Below are 5205 nucleotides of genomic sequence, written 5' to 3' on the forward strand. Positions count from 1 at the left end.
CAATTTTGCCACCCAGGAGACATTAGGTAATGTCCAGAGACATTTCTGGTTGTCACTATTTGAGGAGAGGGTTGATAATGGTATTTGGTGGCTAGAGGCCAGAGATACTGCTAAGCAGACTACAACATACAGGACAGAGTCCCACAACAAAATTCACACAGTACAAGGTTGAGAAAGCCTGCCACAGACCTCTCCACAGAGGCAACTACATTCTACTTTTTAAGATTTTATGACATTCACACATCTCCATGTTTCTAAATAACACACACCCTGCTACCTTTTGTAGCACCGATTATGTATATTATCTATTGACTCTAAATTATGAAGATGATAATTCAGTTCTCTTTTCCTATCATTTTCTGCTTTTCCACAACATCCTCCTGAAAGTCATATGCAAAGTGATTAAATATGTTATATATTATGTATAATATATATATATAACTATATAAATGTTTTCAACACTGAGCACTCTTGTTTGATTTAAGGTTTAACTTTGTCATCATTAATGTTTCTTTGTACGTGTTGCTAATTCTTTATACACCTTCCTAAAGTCTTAAAGCCTTTAAGTCAAATGTTACACAGGGTCAACACAGCATTTACACTATTAGTCTTATTTGTTTAAAGATATCTCTTCTGGGGGCACCTGGGTGGCTCAGTCGGCTAAGCGACCAACTTCAGCTAAGTTCATGATCTCGCAGTTCATGAGTTCAAGCCCGACATCAGGCTCAGTGCTGACAGCTCAGTGCATGTAACCTGCTTCAGATTTTGTGTCTCCCTCTTTCTCTGTCCCTCCCCTGCTAGTGGTCTCTCTCTCTCTCAAAAATAAATAAATATTTTAAAAAATGTTTAAAGGTATCTCTTCTGAAACTTCCATGCTCTAAATATTTAGACTGGCTTCTCTTTCAATCTAGCCTTTATCTAGAAACTTCTTCTGCTTAGATCCTTAAAATTTCTCTTATCTTCCTCCTGGATTGATGCCTTTTTTCTGGAGTCTGTTATCGCCCTCTTTCTTGTTTTTGATGGACCATATCCAACCTCCCAGATATATCTAGTTCAAAAGTCAGAGCAATGTGAGAAATCTTGGTTATTTTTTTTCCCCTCCACAGGCCAGAATCTTGAATCACACTAATCCAAAACTAATCTCTCGGTTTCAGTACATTAAAATTACACGGCTGCCACTTAAATTAGAATCTCTGGGTGTGGTACTTATTTACCCTTTTCTTTTATTTTTTTTCCACATTTCAATATTACATTCTTGTTTTCTCTTTCTTTGTTCTAACTTTTAAATTTTGTTTTGTCTTGCCAATAAAAATACCATTCCTACTAGTTTAGGGAAAACTAAAGGTCTTTCTCCAATCCCTCAGCTCCACACAGAACTCAGATCTAAGACCTGAGAATACCAAGGACTTGTCCAGGGTCCCATAGTTAGCAGCACATCCAGGGCCAGAAGCCACGCTTCTTTTTTCAGCTCAGCCTATATATACTTTCCACAGACCATTGGATCTACTTCATTAAATTCTTCCAAAAAATATACTAATGATGCGTAAAGTTATCTCTCTTCTGCAACCACAGGCTGCATATATTCCCACACTCAGCAATTCTCTACTGGTGTCTTAATATGTATGAGACATGATTTAGAGACTGGAAAAAAAAACAACAGAAAATTAGACCAAAATGCTGGTTCTATCACAGCTTCCAAGTTAGTGAACAAAGATTGAAAATTTAACTAAAAGATAAATTATTATATTCAAATCGTCACGCAAACACAAAGCAGAAGCAGACCTATAAATACAGAGAAGCGATGGTTGCCAGAGGGGTAAGGATTGGGGGAATGGGCAAAATGGGTGTAGGGGAGTGGGAGACACAGGCTTCCAGTTATACAACAGATAAACCGTGGGGATAAAAGTTACAGCATAGCGAATGTTATCAATGGTACTGTAATAACATTGTGCGGTGACAGATGACAGCTACACTTGTGGTGAGCACAGCATAATGCATAGACTTGTGGAGCCCCTATGCTGTATACCTGAAACTAATGTAACGTTGTATGCCAGCTATACTCCAGTCTCAAAAATAGTGGGGAAAAAACCAAATGGTCATGAATATAGAATAAACTGCACACACACACCAATACATCAAGTATGAATACTGAAATCAATATCCACGTATCTTCTATTTCTATATTTACCTCAGTCTAAAAATAGCTAAGGCTGCATTTATTGACCATTCACTAAATAGAGCAAAATCAAATATCAACAAAAATCTCCACTCCTCTTTTATTTTGCCTTTATGGATCATGAGCATCTAGAACCTGGTCCTTCAGGACATTGCACCCTTTACCCACCATATTGACTCAGCCTATAATTCCTGAACACTTCTAAATCTCTCTTTTTATCAATTTACTTCCAGTGTTCCTATATTATGTCAGTGTACTGTCATTTGTGAACTAAACTATTGCTATAGACTAATAACAGATTTATCTGTTTCTAATCTTGACCACTCTTCTTTTCCTTATTCCTCACTCACACTGGTACCAAAGTTATCTTCCCATGTACACATGTCACTGCTCTAATGGAAGGGCTGCGGTGCCTCCCTAATACTTACAGAATAGGGGCACCTGGGTGGCTCAGTCGGTTGAGCTTCCGACTTCAGCTCAGGTCATGATCTCGCAGTTTGTGGGGTCGAGCCCCATGTCGGGCTCTGTGCTGGTAGCTCAGAGCCTGGAGCCTGCTTCAGATTCTGTGTCTCCCTCTCTCTCTGCCCTCCCCTGTTCGTGCTCTGCCTCTTTCTCTCACTCTCTCTCAAAAATAAACATTAAAAATTTTTTAATGAATAAACCATTTAAAAAAAATTTTAAATACATACAGAATAAACCCAAGGCTTCTTGCTACATCATAGATTGCTCTCTATGGTTAGTATTCCTTAAGGGGGTTCCTAGGGTACCTTTTGAAAACTTTTGGAATCATTTTAGGGTAGCCACAATGACCAAAGGTATTAAGAGCATTAAGGGGGCAGGGGATAGAGGTGCTAGATGTGCAGATTTGTATAAGGAAGATTTGTCATACACCCTACACAACCTTCAAATGACTCAGCAGACATTGAGGTAGGTGGGAGAAAACCAGATTTAAAATAGCCTGAGCCAAGAAGTAGCTTATTTTATCCTCAAAACAATTTGTTTTAGACTATTTTCATATATACATTTAATTTTTGTGGAACAGAACTTCAAGTAAAGAAAGGATGATGTTTAGAACTCCATCAAGGGTTATTCATGATTTTGTAAAAATATCTCTTCAGCAATTCCTCTCATGTGTTTGAGTTGCAAATACAGCACATGTATCAAACAGCAACTGTAGCTGCTTCATTAAAGGTGGCTTAGCATAGACATCTGACTTCTTACTTATATTGCCCAGTACAGTCTTTTCCAATCACTGATTTAGGCTGGGATCTTTGGGAAACAGACTCTAAAATTCTGTTAAGAATTTAATGCAGGAGGATTATTGGGGGTACTCCCAGAGACAATAATTTGAGAGGTAAAGGATGCAGGACTGGGCAAAGGGAGATAAGATGAACTGTAGTTTTGTTGCATCAGGGGACTCAGCCTACCCTATCAGGAATTCTGGAACCATCATACCTTGAGGAAGGGACCAGTTCTTTAAAATCACACTGACGACTCATCAATTGCAGTGTGTCCCCTGTGATGGATTTTTAGTTAATTCTTATGTATGGCCTAAGACACAGTCAAGGGTTGTTTTGTTTTTGTTTTGTTTTGTTTTGTTTGGGGGGAAGGGGGTTTGCAGATGGTATTCCAATTGTTCCAGCACCATTTGATGAAAACATTTTTCTTTCTCCACTGAAGTACCTCTGCACATTTTCTAAAGAAGCAGTCTCTTTTTATTTATTTATTTTTAATGTTTATTTATTTTTGAGAGAAAGAGAGAGCACAAGCAGGGGAGGGACCGAGAGAGAAGGAGACAGAGGATATGAAGCAGGCTCTGTGCTGACAGCAGACAGCCCAGTGTGGAACTCAAACTCATGAAGCATGAGATTATGATCTGAGCCGAAGTCGGAAGCTTAACTGACTGAGCCACTCAGGTGCCCCATGACTCTACACATATTGCAAAACTCCCATCTACATATGTGTGGGTTATTTTTGCCCTCTTTATTCTGTTCCACCGATATGTCTATTTTTACGTCAGTACCATATTTTCTTGATTACTGTAGTTCTATAATGTCTTCCAAGCACATAGCATTGGTTCTCCGCTATTCTTTTTCAGAGCTGATTTGGCTATTTAGTTGTTTTGATTTTCATACAAATTTCTTATACATTTTAGAATAACCTTACCAATTTCCAAAACTATCTGCTTCTGGGATTTTGACTGGAACTTTATTGCATCTATAAATCAATTTGGGGCAAAATGTCAACTTAAAAATTTTGAGTCATCACAAATGAACACAGTCCATCTTTATTTAGAGTTTCATAATTCCTCTCGGTACTGCTTTATAATTTTCAAGGTACCAAGTTTCTCCTATCTTTTGGCAGATTTATTCCTACATATTTCATAATTGTTGCCTCTACTTGTTTGTTGCTAACAAAGAAATATAATTTTACATACTGATCACCCATGCAGCATTGCTAAACACACTTGTTAGCCTCTGTTTTAGAGCTCATGAGGTTTCCTACATAGATCTTCATGTCTTCTGCAAACGAAGACAATTTTATTTCTTTCTTTCCAATCTGGAGGTCTTTGCTTTTTTTCTTGCCTTGTTTCACTGACTGGAACCAGAACCACCAATCCAACATGAAACAGAAGTAGCAAGAGCACACAGCCTTGATTTGCTTCTGCTCTTACGACAAAAGCATTCAGTCTTCTGCCATTAAATACGATGTTAGCTATAGTTTTTTTAAAGATGTTCTTCACCAATGTGGGGGAGATCCCTTCTACGCCTCATTCTCTGAGTGGTTTAATCAGAAATGGGTCTTGTCAAATATTTTTCTGTAATATAAGGTTTTTCATGACCCCTGTCTTTGTCTTGACCTTCTTTACCCAGTGCTTCAAGGACCAATTCAATGCTAAAATGTGACAGTCTCTGACCTGCCCCCAAGCCTAAGAAGAGTTGGCTACGATGTCCCCTGTATTTCCATCTCACTGAATATGTTCCTTTAGCATGGTCCTTGTGTTTTTGTATTATTTGTATTGTGCCTGT

Source organism: Prionailurus bengalensis, chromosome D4 (assembly GCF_016509475.1).
Source record: "Prionailurus bengalensis isolate Pbe53 chromosome D4, Fcat_Pben_1.1_paternal_pri, whole genome shotgun sequence".
Classification (NCBI taxonomy): Eukaryota; Metazoa; Chordata; class Mammalia; order Carnivora; family Felidae; genus Prionailurus; species Prionailurus bengalensis.